General features: G+C 38.3%; 1 long non-coding RNA gene across 2 annotated transcripts; it reads left to right on the forward strand.

The window, feature by feature from the left end:
• Nucleotides 1-5,823: 5,823 nt before the first annotated feature.
• LOC128071610 (uncharacterized) lies at nucleotides 5,824-14,572 on the forward strand. 2 transcript variants are annotated; one of them, XR_008201904.1, is made up of 4 exons: nucleotides 5,824-5,928; nucleotides 10,545-10,679; nucleotides 12,570-12,622; nucleotides 13,949-14,572. It is a non-coding gene; the product is annotated as an uncharacterized LOC128071610 (long non-coding RNA). The 2 variants fall into 2 exon arrangements; XR_008201905.1 differs by lacking the exon at nucleotides 13,949-14,572 and adding an exon at nucleotides 13,528-13,925.
• Nucleotides 14,573-18,833: the final 4,261 nt, after the last annotated feature.

Below are 18,833 nucleotides of genomic sequence, written 5' to 3' on the forward strand. Positions count from 1 at the left end.
TGAGTCAGCTCAGGCCAAGAAAAGAAAATCCCTATAATTGGAATGCTGTTTTTCCATTATCCTATGTTATTGCATTATCTGACTCATAAACAATTGTAGCAGTACAGCATGGGAAACAGTGTACATGAGGAACAAGAAGAAAAGGATACCAAGGTAAAGCCAGTTCACATCTCCATGACCACAGATAAAATGTCCAAGAAAACAGGTCCCAGACAAAAGAAAAGAGAAAGTTGTCTTTGCTGTCCTCAGATTTGCCCAAAATTCTCATGACAAACATAATGCCATAGTAAAACAAGGAAATGGAAGCCAAATCTCATTGCAAATCAGATCACACAACAAGATTGCTATTTCACGTTTGACCATGCAAGCTCACAGTAAGATACTGCTTAGAGGTCCACTTTTTCTGTCTTTTCTCCACTTGGTGCAAAAGACAGACACCTGCACCATGCTAGGGAGTCTCAGTGGCACAGCAGAGAGATGGACAAGTTGCCCAAAGCTCCTTGTCACTCTCAAGCAAATCCACATCTACAAAGGAAGGTATGTGTTCCTTTGGGTCCAATCCTTAGACTTCTTACATCAGTGCCTCGGCTTTAACTAAGCATGCCAAAAGTGCTGGAGCATACATTAGGAAGTAAAAACTGCAGGGCTAGAAAAAAAGCGATCAACTTTCAGTGAGCTGTATTGATTTCAGGGAAAAACGTTCATGACTTTGGAAAAGACTAATTATACAATAAGAAATGAAGTTTTTGTTGCAGACTAATGTTACTCAGCCTTTCTCCTCAGAGGCCATAAAGTCTCAATCTAATCATATAGTTCATGTTCAGAGTCCTCTGTAGTACCTGACAAAAATGGGATGATAATGGGTTTTGGCTTAATGTCTCTCATCATATGCAAATACACGCTTAGAGAGAAGACCATGAAAGTTCAATCTATGTTGATACACTTTGAAATAGACTATAAATATTCTCATTCATTTTTTATTGTGAGTTAAATGTGAAAAGACAACATGTAGAGAATGTTTTAAGAGGTGATTTGAATGAGGCTAAACACTCAAATTGGCAAGCATGAAGAAATAGTAAAGTCTGTGGTGGCTGTAGAGAAGATGAAATGGGTATTGCAGCGGACACCAAACAGATACAAGCTGTCCACTCTTGACTCATACCTACAAATTGATCTAATGTGAGCCTTCAAACTAAAAGGCCTAGTTTCCAGAGGATTTGTTTAATGTGGTTCTTATCTGTTTTAGCTGAATTAAGATAAAGATACTTTTTTATAAGCTAGGTAATCTATGCAGCAGAAAGATGATTATACATCCTAACTGTGTTTGTGCTTTAATAGATGTCAGATGACTAATTTGTCAGCTGTGAGTAATATCATGGACATTTCTTGACAACAAAAATTCTTGCAATGACTAGGAAGATTTTGTTCTGCGTCACATTTTTTCCCACTTCCAGTTAAACCATTCATAACTTTTTTGTCTTTTCCTGAGTTCATGCCCTATCATTAATCTTCACTGAGGGCATAGAGGTTCTCTGTTTGGCTGCTATTTCCATGAACCATGTGAGAAGTCAGTATCTTTTGTACATCTACCTCTCTGCCTTATTTGGAAATTGGCCAATGGATCCTGAAGTTATAAAGAGAAAAAAAATGAGAATGGGCATAATGACAGGCAACACAGTGACAGCAGCTGCCCTTCTCTTGGAACCCAGACAAAAATACGTGTTTTTTCGTATCTTAAATGTTGAAATTACATAGAAGGCACCTTCTCTGCGCTTCCAATTGAAACAGAAACCAGATGTTTCAGGGTTATATTCTCTGGTCCTTTGAAGAAAAGTTACTTTGAAAGGTCCTGCCCCAGACACAGCCTGAGATTTTTTTTTCTGTCTCTTAAGACTGTGAAGGTAGTCAACACACCTTTCTCCAAGATTTTGGAAACTCCTTATGAAAAAACTTGTTCGGGACAAATAAATGTCTGCTCATACTTTCATTTGGAAATCAGCTTTTTTTCTTTCTTTCTTTTTTTTTTTTTTCCTTTCAAAGGAAAAAAAAAAAGGGGGGCCAAATCCTTAACTTATCTAAATAGGCATAGAATTGTTCAGCAAGCACTGTTTCAATTTAAACCAGGTGATATTCTTTGTGTGTAAAAACAGATTTCCCACACACATCAGATTTCAGAGTTGTGCTGGCACAATATGGAAGCCATTTCTTGTTTGGATGTTGCTCTTAATAGACTGGAGCCTGCTGATTTGCTTATACAAACAATCAGGGAGCAATCTCTTGGGAAGACTCTGGGGAAGGAAAGCAGGTAAAGGTAAAAAATAAAAAAAGAAACCATTTTAACTGGTTTCTTCTTCAAAGCAATTTTAGGTGATGTTTGAAAGGAAATACCACCTACTTTTATTTAAACAAAACAAAATAAAGAAACAAACAAAAAAATGCAAGGGAAGAAAGAATGAGAGAGATGAAGAAAGAAAAAGAAGGAGAGAGAGGGAGGGAGGGAGGGAGGGAGGGAGGGAGGAAGGAAGGAAGGAAGGAAGGAAGGAAGGAAGGAAGGAAGGAAGGAAGGAAGGAAGGAAGGAAGGAAGGAAGGAAGGAAGGAAGGAAGGAAGGAAGGAAGGAAGGAAGGAAGGAAGGAAGGAAGGAAGGAAGGAAGGAAGGAAGGAAGGAAGGAAGGAAGGAAAGCAGCACGTGGACTGAAAGGGGAGAACAATGTATGTATAATACATGAAATCCTAAACTGTAAAATATATCAAAATGTCTACCAGACTAGTGAGAGTAATAAGCTATATAATGAGAAAACAAAATATGTTTAGATAGATTTGACTGTATATAATAAGCAGTAGAGAAGCATCTGAATTCATACACATGGAGAAAATAATAGGTACAAAGAAAAAATTACTTTTGAACTTCATTTTTATTTATAAAGAAGTACATTTCATGTGTCCCAGCAGATCCTTTACAAAGATGATCACAGATACGTATAATCATGGTGAAAAACTAACATAAGATGAATGAATTCTACTTTAAGAAACATGAAGTCCTTCCAGGAATGTATTATTTTGATTTGCTCTACAACAATAGCAGTCTTTTGAGACATTTGTTACATGGCTGAAGAACATTTGAATTTCCTGCCTCAATACGCATAAGATGTTGACATCCTAACAGTAAGAGTTCAACAATACATTACTGCTATGGCATGTCCACTGGTTTCTCATGTCTAGACAAAGCAATGGGGTCACTACTTTTCTTTTCATAAAAAGAGGATCTTTTACTGTACCTTCTGCAAAAATTAACCCATGCATATTATTAAGATCCCTCCCATTACTGCTATTTCATGCAAAGTTGGGACTCAGCTTGCTGACACTTTCATTTGTCGATTTGGATCCTAGAAGTAGGAAACAACGTTTTACATGAAATAATTTTTTACATGTGATTTTTACATGTATTTTTTGTATCTTTATGGAGAGTCATGCAAAAGCATATGGTAAATGTAGATTCATTTTTACTCTCATGGGCATTCAGTATGAGTTGTCTGGATTTGCTTTTTTAAAACATGAAGGCAATGTCCCAGCTTATAATGGCACTGCACAGCTGCACAATAACATTGCAATAAAATTTGACAAGTGCAATGAAAACTATTAAACCAGGCAATATCAAAACTTATAGTGTCCCTGGCTCCAGTGACCAAATTAAGCACTGTGTAAAGTGTATTCATATACAAGTATTGTTCATATTAGTTAAGATAATTCCAAGTTTGCTTTTTAGGTGAAATTAGCAGTTCAGTAGCAAAAGAGTAAACATGATGGGAAATTATTTTGCACAGGAATCGTAAAGGGTTTCAGTCTGCTGAAACTCTTACCAAAATGTCGGGATAATACGAAGTTCCAGAGAGACCAAGAAAATTTCTCTGAGAAATGTTTCCTGGCTAATCAAAATAGATGTGCATTTACCAATGTCCAGGATTAGGTGCAGGACTAATTAAGCTTTTTAAAATTGAAGATAGAAAGCACAACCAGCATTGCGTTCAGTTTTGGGCCCCTCAGTACAAGAAAGACATCAAGGCCCTGGAATGTGTCCTTAGAAGGGCAACAAAACTGGTGAGGGGTCTGGAGTACAAGTCTTATGAGGAGCAGCTGAGGGAGCTGGGATTGTTTAGTCTGGAGAAGAGGAGGCTCAGAGAAGATCTTATTGCACTCTACAACTTATATTGTGATGAGAAGGGGTTTGGCCTCTTCTCCCAGGAAACAAGCAAGACCCAAGGAAATGGCCACAAGTTGTGCCAGCAGAGGTTTAGATTAGACATAAGGAAAACTTTCTCTCAGAGAGTGGTCAGGCACTGGAATGGCTGCCCAGGGAGGTGGTGGAGTCGCCGTCCCTGGCAGCGTTCAAGAGGCGTCTGGATGAGGAACAACGAGATATGATTTAGTGCTTGTGGTAGCAAGGGTAATTGGAGAATGGTTGGATTAGATGATCTTCTAGGTCCTTGGGATTCTATAATTCTATATAGAAGTATTACTCTACATTTTATTAAAATGTATACTCATTACCTCAAGCCTCCATTACTAGCTGTCATTGGAGACGTGACTTGAGACAGACAGCATAATCCAAAGGTGTTGTATATATATGGCTGAATGTTTATGTCTCAGAGACTGATTGTTCACTTCTGGGCCAGGTGCTGTAGAATGCCTTCATATCTGTGCCTTGACTGTCCTCATCTACAGCAGACTGGCTTCATCTGCATGACATTTGCCACAGGTATCCCCACTGCCCCATTTTGGTGGTTTTCCATGTATTTTTTGTGGGCTTTCTCCTGGTTCAGAGTGTTTAAAACATCATGAGATCAAAGCTTTAGTCCATCAGCACAGAAGTTATGTATCATACACTAATAAAGTTATGTGTCCTAGGACACGGCACAAAAGTGTTTGTTTGTTTAAAGCTTGGCAAAAGTGTTAAAGAGCCAAATTTACTGAATTTTACTAGAATTTATTTTTCCTGTCTTGAGAGGCCTTCAGAATGAACAGTCCCCCAAAACCGTGGGTGGTTTTTGTCTCACAGAGACCAGTTAGTATACTTTAAAAGCAAGTCAGGGAGTGAATTCTTACTTCAAGATCTCAGCTCATTTAGCACTGAACATGTATTCTGTGCAGTTTTCTATATGGATGGGCAAAACAATTAAATTGAAGTGGTAAGAAGGAATGAGAGCATTTAGGACAGTACTCCAGTCACATGTGTAAACAGGACCCCAGTATAGGTCCTTCACTGCTACGCCACATCACAGAATTGCAGGGATTGAAAGGGACCTCTGGAGATCATCATTTCCAAGTCTACCTCCTTGTCCAGTTAACCCCTTAATTAAAACCAAGCAGCACTTAAATCAAAATTACTTCTAAAGGTGGTGAATGTATGCATTGTTTCAGAGCTAAGGAGAAGATGACTTAGGGATAGTGAGAGAAGTAAATCTTAATACTCTTTCAGAGGTATATCAGATCAAGTTGTATGGACAGCATGGATATTTATGAACACAATACATTCAAAGAGAGATTAGATACCACTGTGCAATGCAAATGGGTGAAAGATGAATAACAGTATGTCACGTTAAACTGTCCAATGAAACCACAAATACAAATACTAAACTTTGCCCAGGCAAGCAACATCTCTGTTGCGAACAAGTTATTACTTCTCCAAATACCATTTACCAAAGTCTAACTGCAGTAATCAAATATTTGGTTTGAACATGCATCTTAAATGTTGCCTCGGCTCAGCTATTCCAGTAGCTCTATCTGGAACAAAACCACTGCAGCTGAGAATTCTTAGGGAGGGACTTCATGTACTTGCACAAAGCAGTGAGGCTCATGACCTGATGAGGACTGCTGGTGGGTGATGACAGTTTAAGTGATCCCTATAGTTCTGCTCAGTTGCACTGTTCAGGTAAGACTTTGCTCTGTTTATACGGATTTGTTAAGCATAAAATAACATCAGAACAGAGATTGGAGTAGAGAGGAAGGAAAAAAAAGCAGGGAGGAGAGAGAGTTGATTGGAGTTAAAAAGTACATAAATCACTTCAGAAATATAATTTGCAAATTCATTGTGTGAAGTAATTAATCAAAGCATGGCTGAGTTATAGTACTTGAGAGACTTTGATCTGACAACTGGAAGAAATATAAAGAAACTACTGAGTATCAAGCTACAGTTTAGAACGCAAAACGTTTCTCCATGCTAGTCACAAGTTTAATTACTTCTTTTTTTCTACTGACAGACTGAAATTAAAATAAATGGGCCACATCGAGACAAATTTCAGATGCATGGAGCGCTTGAGAATATATTGTTCCCATAACACAGGAATGCCATGAAATATATTAATAAAGCTGTTCAGGTTTTTTTTTGTTTCACTGGGAAATGCATTGAGATCAGAAAATGAAATACACAATAAATGCTTAACATTTTCTATTTATCTGCTTAATTTAGAGATTCTAAAGTGTTTAAATTTTTACTATAATATACACATCTCCCCAGGTTTACAGCAACATGTCACAAGGAGAATAATTATGGTAAAGCAACAGAGACAGTAGTCAAATGTTAACAGAACTACCTTAATACTGCCATTCATTACCCTAAAATACAAAGAGATTCAGTCTGAGTAATACATAGAGATTGTTCTGGTAACTCATACAAGCTTGAGGTTGCTGAAAGTGCTGAAATATTTTTAAAATAACTAAATGCACTTCTGGAAAATAAAATCTTTCTTGTGTAAAATATATGCAAATCTGTATTACAGATATTACATTTTTTCAAACCAAGTGACACTACTAATAAATAAATTACTATGCCAGTTTGTACTGCTACCACACCCTATGAAACACAGATGCTGCTGGTCCACCATAATGAAACTTGTACAAATAAACAGCAGTCAGTAGCCATGTATCAGGGTCGGCACTCTTAGGGTAAACATTTCTAGTCATTTGCCTTAAAGCGACAACATAAAAGTGAAAATCTGTTACATCACCTGTGTTCTGACTGCTCACTTCCTATTCTATACTCTGTACTGTTACGTACTCAAATCAAACAAACAAACAAAAAAACACAGATGAAAACCAACCTCTAAAACTATTCTTCTGCTATATTCCTCTCTGATAGGAAGAAGTCTTGAACTGTGCTTTAATCTCCAGGGCAATGACCTCACTCTTTCCCTTTCCTCCCTCCCATTACATTTCTCCATCTGTTTCACACAATCTCTTACCTTCTTGTCACGGTTTTCTGCCCTGAGTTATCTGTAATCAGCAAATAAACACATAATCACTAATGTTAATGTAGAATTAGGAAGAAAATCCTCCTTTTTGTCCATTAGTGTGGCCAGCCAAATACAGATGCTTCACTAGCTGCTGCTGTTGTTTATCCATAACTCCTCAGTATGTGGTACACACAACAGCAACGAAGTAGACTCATTTTTCCTGTCCCTGCAGAATAAATGGCATGGGTTATTGAGCAGTTTTACAGCAGTGGGATCCAGAAACCCTCCTGTAACTATGTGAGTCTGCCAAGCTTGTCAGTAGGCTGGAGTTGTAAGAAAAGTGAACCATGTAACAGAAAGAGAATAGTAGCATTTCTTCTGGGAAACAAACCCAAAACCAAGACAATACAAAAGACGTGAATACCCTTTTTTTTATGCAATTCACTTGTGAAATCATTCTTAAGTAAGGTTTTTTTAAAACAGACACATTCACCTTTAAGAGTCAGGATCTTTAAGATCTCCATCTCCTGGGATACACTGGTATCTTCAGGTCTTCTTTAGCTTCATAGAAATGAAGGAATCAGTAAATTACATGGAGTATGAAGCCTGATGTTTCAAACCTTAAGCTAAAAGTGCAATCTTCCTTTCTGCAGACAAAACAAAAGCACTGTTTTAAAGCACTGAAATGTCTCAGCAACTGCAGTTCTAGAGACAATGAGTTCTGCAAGTCCCAGACTCACCGTATCCTTCCTGAGGCCCTGTTTCCTTTCAGACATCAGTGTTTCTTTCCCAGGCATCCAGTCTCAGCTTTCAAACTGTGACTTGCTGAGTTCTCATGTCACCAGAACTATGTTTTGCAAACCACTGGTTCCCAGAACTTTTCAAGAGATGCGTCATCCACTGGCTCCCAGAACTTTTCAAGACTTGTGTCTATCTCTTGCAAGGCTACAAAAGACAGTAAAGGAGGGTTAAACAGGAGAAGTAGAGATAAAGAAAGAGAACGAGAAAAAAGACAAAAAGAGAGAAAGAAAGAGAGAAAGAGAGAGATAAATAAACAAACAAATAAATAAATAAATAGACAAAAAGGAAAAGCAAGAAGAAAGGGAGAGAAAAAAAGAAAAAAAAAAAAAGATTATTGAGTCCTTCTGTGTTCTCTATGAATTCATGAAGACAAATATGATTAGGGAAGGCCACCCCTCAAATGGAATGTCTTCTTGTTCATACAAGTTTATTTAAAATATATCTACATACAACTAAAAATCTCAAACATAGGGAATAAATTTCTTCTAACTTCCTTGTGTTTCACTTCAGTACACTGAGAAAAAAAGATCTTATGAAATCTAGCTTATCTTCTTAACTAAAAATGAAAAACTAATTGAGTAGTTTTCCAGAAGAACTTCATCTGTGGAAAAAGAATTGCAAGAACCCTTGAAAAATAAAACTTATATAAGACAGTCCAAAATATCATTAACCCTTGCTACATATCTTGTAAATTTATTCTTATTCATTTTCTTTAATGCCTTACACAAAGAGATTTTGTGACTTTCAAATCTTCCCTTCTGCCTCTGACTCATATACCCATTTTCTTTGGATAAATGTGTTTACTGTGAGAAAACAGAATAGAAGTATTTGATTCAGAAGACAAATCTGAAGGGAGGATGTAGAGGAAAGTAGTGAAGAACAGATAGAATAAGTAGCTCTCTGAATAAAAGGAAGAAGTGAAGGGATACAAGACAGTAAAATACAAAAGGCAAGAAAAGATAAATGTTGAAACGTCATATCAAGTGGTTGAGAATACTTTTCGACAACAACCTAACTTTTTTTAAAGAACAATTTCCACCGCAGGGTTGGAGCTCTATTCTGTCTATAGAAATAAAATGTAACTGTCATAAGCTTGGGTACCTCAGTAGTCGCTGCTTTTCATTTTGAGATCTGTTTCTTTATGTCTGTCACAAAGATAAGCAACATTCTTCTCCATTGGGTAAGTAATGTGAATGTTACAAATATCTACTACAGACAGATACTTAATCTTTATTTGCCACCTATTGATATTCAAACTATGCAACCCACATTTTGCACAGAAGTGAACAGTGTTCCACAAAATCAAGTATCTGTTTCTTTGACCATTTAACTTTACCAGCAGGTTATTTCCTCTATCCTCTTTCCCTTGGGGGAAAAAAAAATAATTGCTAGGAATGTTACTCTGTTACCAACCTTTGATGGTCCTTGCAGTTGTTCATTAGCTATCAAGTAACCTGGAGAAATGAAGTCATTACAAAGGATGTACACCATTATCCAAGATTCTATGCTTTCTGAATTAGAAGTCTATATGATACCAATTGCAGTCTCATTAAAATTTGTTGTTATATATCATCATCTATATTGCATTCAATTTCTATACTAAGGATGTGGTAACAACTAAGAACCTTCTACAGCGTGGATCCAACTCCTTTTGATATACTTCTCCCTCAAAGTCACAAGTTGGTCTTCTTCACCAGTCTTCAGCTCTTCTTGCCCCCATGTAATGAGCCACTAATATGACATTCTGATCACTTTTTCCTTGGTTTTCCATGGTGTCCCTCCTTGAATTTGAACAGGTGATATTCCTTAAATCTGGCTGTCCAAGAAAAAAATTTTACGTCTTTTTTTATTTTTTTCTAATTTGAATCTACATGTGGAATTTTAAAAATCAAATTCCCAGCATTTTCATTAATTTTCTACAGGATGAAATCTTATTGGCCTCTTCTTATAGGCAGAAAACTAAGAAGAATGATGAATTGCATATTCCCAAAGTTAAATATGTGAAAAGTGCATGTGCATGCAAAAGTCCTGGGAAGAAGCTCCTCCTCTCCATTCTCTTAATTTAGCCTTAAACTCGTGGAAATGTCCATAATCAGCACTGAAAAATGTTCTCTGTGTTGATACATCATACTTCAGAAAAAAATGGATGACAGAAATCTGTGATTTTGAGATGAGATCTGCACGCACTTAAAAGGAAGATATAACAGGAGGGGGAGCTCTCAGTACATTGGCAATAACGAAAGCAAGTTCCAGTGCAGCGTTTTCCAAGCAAGGAAAAGGATCAGCCCCCCTCCCCCCACACACACACCCTTCTGCTTTTATAGTAGAAAAGGAACTATTTCCCTACTTGCAGAGACTAACCTTTGGCATTTACTGGCAAAAATATGTTTCTTCAAATTACACCTTTTCTTAATCAAAAGCTTTCTTGATCTCTGGTTATATGTGGTATGTTTTTTGTTGTGTTACAAAAGAAAAACTGACCTAAAAATCTTCTCATCTTTGCTTTTTTTGATAGAATATACAAAATCTAACTTGATTCAGAAAGCAACTACATTAAACATCAAGAGAAAGATCAAGGACAGCATAAGTAACAAGTCAGAGATCCAAGAAGTGTTGTGCAACTGCTCTCTGTTATCACTTTCTCTCTTAGGTAATTATTTCATGTTTTCTGCTCAGAACCAAAACCTTCTCCTGCCCTATGACCTATTATGTCAGATACATACTTTAGTTTGTGATCTGCCAGTGATCCCCCCTAGAAATCACATTCCTTCTTTGCAGCTCTTTCCTCATTTATTGCAGTGTGCTTCATTCACTCAAGTTGAAATCAAGTAGAGAAATTTGGGATGTCTAAATAGGAAACAGCTAACTAGAGTCTAGATATATACACAAGTAACAAGGGAAAGAAGTTCACTTTGTAAGCAAAAAAGAAATATCACTGAAATCAGTCAGTAATAACTCATCCAGCCATTGCCATCTAGCAATTTCATTACAGGTAACAAGAGGACCATGTAGAATGATTGAAAGGAAGGTTTAATAGACATAGAACAGGCTAGACATGAGAAGAGAGACTGTAAATATTTTTGAATCACTACCTTCATAAATTTCTAATAAAATGGGATGATTTCTTGTGTTATAACCCTTGGCAAGGCATGTGTGATGCAGAAAAACATATTTAAATGGTTCTAAAATGATCTAATTTTATTTGCCTGGTATTACTGCAAATAATTCTGAATGTAACCTTCAAAAGAGAAAACAATGTGACATTTTCCATCCTCCTATTATGAGTTTGATTCAGCCCACTGAATACTGTAATATCAATAGATGCTAGGTAAGCTGAAAAAAAAAGATGTAAAGAAAGACTATGAGTAACAAAATACTTGAGACCAATCAGAACTAAATAAATATTGGCTATTTAATGCTTACACACTAATCATGAAATTAGTAAGAAATAACTGCATTAAGTCAAACAATAATAGAAGAAATCTGTACAGATACCCAAAAATAAAAACATAAAAAAGAAGAATGGTCCAAGGAATAGAAAGAATATTTAGATGATGCTGGCTTAATTTAGCAAACCAGATGCTGAGAAAAGAGAATACACTAGAGAAGAAGAAAAGCTAGTAAAGCTGAAAAATAAAAGTTCATCCAACACTGATTAAAAAAAAAAAAAATCCTGCGTAAGATTGCACTGGAAAATTTGAAGAGGGTTTTCAATTGCCAGAGAAGCAAGATAGAAGCTTAATTATTTTTAAGATAGAACTTGGTACATCTCTGAATGCAATGTGGTTGACAGGAATAGAAGAGAGTGGTATTCAGGAGGTCCTAGCTGCTCCACATGACTCAGAACACCCGTTCGAATCTTATGCCCATACGAAACAGAGGCTTATCATCACTGATACTCTACAAACAGAAAAAGAGGCTAAATTTCTCAAATTTTGCACTTGTGTAGTGAATAGAATTCATCTAATATTAATGAATTCTCTTAGTAGAACAAATTTAAAGATTTGTGGTTTAGTACTCTAATGACACGCATCAGACTCTCAGAGAACATTTGCTATCAATCTCACCTACACCAAGATTTTGCAGTTTTCTCTTTTTGTCCCTCACATATCAAATATTTCAATTATGATTTACACAAATTAAATTTTTTTGTAAAAAAAGTAGCATAAGTAAAAATGTAATTTAAAAGAACTTCTGGGTCCAAAACCACTCTGTAGTGTTACAGCCTCAAAGCATCCAACCTACTTGATGAAAGCTATCTGTAAAAGCACGAACATATAAAGTTATAGGGAGACGTCTATAATGTGATCCAAAAGTTATAGATAAATAAATACATCTATTAAGTTACTTCTAAAGCAGAAATGTGGAGGGTCTCTTACTGAAACTTGTTTCAGAATAGCCTTTGGGCTATAGCACAGACATCCTGTAGAGCTGAGCTTCTGGAAGCTACGTAGCACACAGCTCCTGGGGTACCACACTTGAGGGTTGTTGGGTTTTTTTGTTTGTTTTTTTGCATGGTTATTCTCTTTTTATTTCACAGAGTTCACTCCTGGTGGTATGTGAGCTCATGATCCTCAGCAGGTCTTCAGGCATGTAAGTTTGAATCAACAAAACGGGCCTGAGCATGTTCCAGTTAGTCAGATTTTTCCCTCGGGGAAGTCTTCTAAATCTGCATGGTTCACAATACCTAAATGACCAAGTGGAGAAAGTGAAAGAACTTACCGTTAGTGATAGGTACTTAATTTAGTTATGGATCTCAAAGCTGTAATTATCCACTTGCAGATATGGTCTTTGTGCAGTTTTTTTATACTTATATATCTAAAGAAGCCCTGAGCTAGCAAATTTAAGGGATACTACTGCTTTGCAAGTAGAGTGACACAGTCAGAAAGGAGAAGAAGGAAATAAAACCTTAGCTGATAAATTATTCTATTCATTTCATGGGAGGGAACACAGGTAGAAGGCAGCTGTGGGTCCCTTTGCAGATCTAGTTGGAAGTTCACTGGGAAATATTCAGCTACAATTAAAATGGTTGCCATTAAAAAATCTTTGGTAGATGAAATGCGCAGTAGATCAAGTGGTAGCCAGCGTCTCCCTCAGAGCACCCTAAAAACTGGGTTTGAATTCATAAGTGACCTGATTGTACATGTGCAAATGCTTCCATATAAAGGTTAGGCACCCATTGTTACTGCAGCATCTGTTAAAAAAGATAGCCATATCGGTTGCTAGGAGATGGCAGAATTCTCCTGGAGAAAAATCACTCCTGATAAAAAAAAATGATTTTACATAAAGACCTTCTTAAATATAAATATCTTTGACAGCAGCTATTATTACTCACTGAGTTCCTTCACAACTGAATAAATGGCAGAAAAATATATTATTCAAATATCATTATATCCTAAAGTGTTAAATAGATTTTTCTCTCTTTTCTCCCCTCCTTTTTTGCTACTCCAATGTGATATTTCTTTCCAGCTAAAATTACTGCCTTCCTTTTTCTGTAGACCATTACATGAAAGAAACATTTGGAGAACTGAGCTCAAAAATTGAACTTGCTTGTCTTCCACTATGAAACCAGATTTGCTTAAAACAAATTGTACAGTAGGATAAACACTTTACTGGGAAGGAGCTGGGATGCAAAAAGATGAAGGGAAGCTTGCAGCAAGTCTTCACAAATGGATGGATGGGGGAAGGCAGGTGGGAGGCTATGTCTCATGAAAGCAACCAACCATCCAATTCCATTTCAATAATGTTTGCAATTTTCTCCCTATTGGGTTGCTGGAAGTACAGCTGCCCTATATTTGTGACCATGTGTCCAGCTTTTGGTGAATATGACCCTAACAAATACAACACGAAACAAATGATATACTTGCTGTTTTAAACTTGTGTAGTCAATAAATGAAACAATAATCTTTCCTAATTTAGTATGCTCAGACTTGCCATTGTGGCCATGAGAACTCCTCAGCTGCAGAAGACAAAGGCATGCTGCCCACACAATACATGGTTCCAGCAGCTGTGCCTTCCATTGACTCAAGCTGGAAGAAATGTAGATCAAATACCAACAATAACAGATCAATGTTGTAAATATTAGCATGAGAAAGAGTGCACCAAACTCCAAGTGTGTCTTTTTTGTCTGGTTGTAATAAAGTTTCTCAAGAATTTTGCACATGGGGACAAGAGTGTGTATGCACACGTATTCTAAGCGCCTCAGAAACAGGCAGCAGCATGTTTTCTTGTACAAATATTGACAAGAATCCTTCAGTTTATTTGGAATTTTCCTAAGAAAGCGGCAACAATACAGTAATACCTCTTTGCTACTTTCCACACAGTTGTTTCAACTGCTGGCACCAGGAAATCCTTTTTGTTTTAATCAACACCACTTGGAGTGATGACGTTTCCTTTTTTCTTTTAGTGACAGACATGGTGCATTTCCTTGCACAGAGTTCTCATGAGAGACTTTTGTGCATGTATATCCAACTGCAAAAGTGTATTTGTGAGGTAGCTGAAAGAGGTCACTATATTTTCTTCTTCTATTTTTCATCCCAATACTTTATGCGCCGTTGCTGTACTTTCAAATGCAAAAATGAACTCAAGAAAAGCAAAGGAACTATTGTCAACAGTTATAGTAGAATATCTGAGGAATATTTGGGAGATGAGTTGTTCATTTAGTGAAGCTTTCAATTTAAGTTCAGTGGTGCTTTCCTCCTCAGTCTCCTTTCTAAGCTTACACGTGAAAAAAACTGTACAGTAAGACATCAGTGCATTCTCGAATGCTTTATAATAATTAGACTTAATCAAAGTTATTAAGGTAATTAGAATGTAACATGCACATACCCCAACTACTACACTGTGGTGAATATTTTTGCAGCACCGTACTTTTCTCTGCAATCGTGTATAATACAGACAGAAAGAAGCACTAAGAAATTACTTCTCTTAAGGCTTATGGGAAAGAACTGAGCCCCTACTGAGCTGATGGAAGCAAGAAATGCTCTACTTCCATTGCTCAGAGATCAGTCAGGACTGTCATTCCCCATTCTCACAAACCCCAGGCAACGCAGGAATTCACCACTTCACACTCATGTCAGTGTTTGGGACCAAAAGAGAAAATGTGCTTGTTTGCACAAATAGCACAATGCTATTTCATAACCAGCACCATGAATAACTGAGTGAAATAAACTTTTTGACTTCAAACTTCTACAGCTCAGCACGTGCCCTTCAAAGAGCTTGGCTGCAGAAGCTGCGTGGTCACTGATCTGCCACAATATACGTGTTTTGATGTCCTCTCTGTTCTTTCTTTCTTCTGCCTTGATGAAGTGAATTTGTAGGTTCTAAGCTTCATCCAGCTAAATAATGCAAAGCAAGCAACATTTTGTGTTTTCTGCATTTTTTTTCCAATTTATCTTCTCCTACTATGACTGAGACTTCCTCTTTGTCTTCCATAGACCTTGGCATCATCCTTCAGTCCCAAACTTCATTTTCTGCACCAGCTCATACCTGTCCAGACTGCAAGAACTTTGGCACCAACTTTCTTGATGGTGGGAGTAAATCCCAAGTTTTATTTGTTTCACAAGGCTTAAGACAAGGAGTTGTTGAATGCATTTGCCTCTCATTGATACTCTTTGTCAACAGACTTTTCAGAGTCTTAGAGTGCAAATGATGACATCACATCCTACAACTCAGTAGTTAAAGTATAAAATGTGCCTGAACCATCTCACTCTTTGTAGCTTAAAAAAGAAAAAAGAAAAAAAGGGGGGCTTACAAGCAGGAAAGGTATCAATTTTTTACAGTCTGATACTGATAATACAAGAGGGAATGACTTAAAACTTAAAGAGGGCAGATTTGGTCTAGATGTTAGGAAAAGATTTTTTACTCAGTGCGGTGAGGCACTGGCACATGCTGCCCAGAGCAGCTATGGAAGTTCCATTTCTGGAAGCATTCAAGGGCAGGCTGGATGAGATACTGGGCAATTGGATTTTGTGCTTAGTAACCCTGTCCATTGCAGTGGGGTTGGAACTAGATGGTCTTTAAGGTCCCTTCCAAACGAAGTCTTTCTATGATTCTGTGATTCTACGAAGACAATAACAGTAACAGAAGAAAGAATTCTTTGTTTTCAGAAAAGAAGCTGATATGAAAAGGAGCATACAAATGGTTTGACTGCTCCTATTTCCAAACTATAAATTCATTTCTCTTTTCTGAACAAGGCTGTTCTTAAGAGGTAATCTCAGAGGGTCAGTTCAGGAAGGAAAAAATCATCGAAAGTTAGAATGCATTATTGACACTCAAATATACAAAAGACTGTAGTTTTTAAATTCTTCTAAGTGACTGGGTAGTCACTGTATAAATGCCTGAAGACTTATTTTTTAGAATACTAATAATTAAGTGTTTCATTTAGGGAAAATACAAGGCCTAATACAGATACTTGTAGAATCATAGAATGGCCTGGGTTGAAAAGGACCACATGATCATGTAGTTTCAATCCCCCTGCCATGGCCAGGGTGAACAACCACTGGACCAGGCTGCCCAGAGCCACATCCAGCCTGGCCTTGAATGCCTCCAGGGATGGAGCATCTACAACCTCCTTGGACAACCTGTTCCAGTATGTCATCCACCACTCTTTGGGTTAAAACTTCCACCTAATATCTAACCTAAATCTCCCCTGCCTCAGTTTAAGACCATTCCCCCTTGTACTATCACTGTCCACCCTCGTAAATAGTCATTCCCCTTCCTGTTTATATGCTCCCTTCAAGTATGGGAAGGCCACAACTGGAAGAGCCTTCTCTTCTCCAAGCTAAACAAGCCCAGTTCCCTCAACATTTCCCCATATGAGAGGTGCTCGAGCCCTCTGATCATCTTAGTGGCCCTCCTCTGGACTTATTCCAAGAGCACCATGTCTTTCTTGTGCTGGGGGTTCCAGGCCTGGATGCAGTACTCCAGATGGGGCCTCACAAGAGCTGAGTAGAGGGGGACAATCACCATCCTCTCCCTGCTGACCACCTCTTTTTTAATGCAGCCTAGAACACAGTTGGCCTTCTGGGCTCCTGGGACCATTTCTCCCGCCTGTCCAGGTCTGTCCCTCTCTATGGCTTTCCTTCCCTCCATTGTATTTACTGCAATACTCAGCTTGGTGCCATCCACGAACTTGCTGAGAGTGCCTTCAATGCCATCATCTGTGTCATTGATGAAGCTGTTGAAGAGCACTGGTCCCAAGACCGGCCCCTGAGGGACACCGCTTGTGACCGGCTTCCATCCTAACACAGAACCATTGATCACATATCTCATATTTGGAAACAGTAGAGATAATGTTTTTGAGTTTTTTTTGAAATTCTTCCAAAAGAGAGAACTATGTGAGTGGTAAGCTATTATTGCTACACTGCAAGACAAATTAGGAGCCTTTTTCTCTTTTTATTTTTATATGCTGAAATATATATATATTCTCAACACTGTGTATCCTTAAGCCATGGAGTCATACAGTCATTTAAATAGAAAAAAGACACTTAAAGGTCATCTAGTACAACTTCTCTGCAATAAGCAGGGACATCTTCAGCTAGATCAGTTGCTGACAGCCTGATCCAGCCCGGTCTTGAATGTCTCCAGGGATGGGGCATCCAATGTATCTCAGGGCAACCTGCTTCAGTTCTTCACCACTCTCACTATGCAAAAACCTTTTCCATCATGTCAAATCTAAATCTCCTTTCTTTTAATTGAAACCATTTCCCCTTGTTCTGTCAAAATAGATCGTGCTAAAGAGTCTATCTCATTCTTTCTTACAGCCTCCCTTTAGATATTGAAAAGTCACAGAATCACAGAATCACAGAATTGTAGGGGTTGGAAGGGACCTCCAGAGATCATCGAGTCCAATCCCCCTGCCAAAGCAGGTTCCCTATAGCAGGTCGCACAGGTAGGCATCCAGGCAGGTCTTGAACATCTCCAGAGAAGGAGACTCCACCACCTCCCTGGGCAGCCTGTTCCAGTGCTCCGTCACCTCACTGTAAAGAAGTTCTTGCGCATATTTGTGCGGAACTTCCTATGCTGCAGTTTCCAGCCGTTTCCCCTTGTCCTGTCTCCACTCACCACTGAAAACAGTCTGGCCTCGCCATTCTGCCCCCCACACCTTAGATATTTATAGACCTGGATCAGGTCCCCTCTCAGTCTCCTTTTCTCAAGGCTGAACAGACCCAGATCACTCAGCCTTTCCTCATAGGAGAGATGCTCCAGGCCCTTCACCATCTTCGTGGCCCTCCGCTGGACTCTTTCCAAGAGATCCTTGTCTTTTTTGTCACTCTCAGGTTCCCCAGAGCCTTCTCTTCCTCAGGCTTAACAGCCCCAGCTCTCTCAGCTTGTCCACGTAGGGGAGGTATTCCATCCCCATGGACCATTTTTATAGCCCATCTCCATGTGCATTCAACAGGTCTACACCTCTTCTGTGTTGAACACTCCACACCGAAAAGCAGTGTTCCAGGTGAGGTCTCAACAGCACAGAGAAGAGGGGCAGGATCACCTCACTCTCTCTGCTGACCATACTTCTTTTGATGTATCCAGGATACAGTTGGCTTTCTGGGCTGCAAGGGCACATTACTGGCTCATATTCAGATTACCATCCACCACTATCCCCAAGCCCTTTTCAGCAGGGCTGTGCTCCACCCTTACATTCTCCTAGATTGTATTGATAGAGAGGGTTACCATGATCCAGGAGCAAAACCTTGGACTTGGATTTATTGAAACTTGTGAGGTCCACCTGCTTGAGCCCTTGATTGATGCAAACAAATTTTAAAAATCACAGCAGTAAGAATAAATTAAACCAATAACATAC

This window comes from Tympanuchus pallidicinctus, unplaced genomic scaffold, assembly GCF_026119805.1.
Source record: "Tympanuchus pallidicinctus isolate F22 unplaced genomic scaffold, pur_lepc_1.0 scaffold6, whole genome shotgun sequence".
Lineage (NCBI taxonomy): Eukaryota > Metazoa > Chordata > Aves > Galliformes > Phasianidae > Tympanuchus > Tympanuchus pallidicinctus.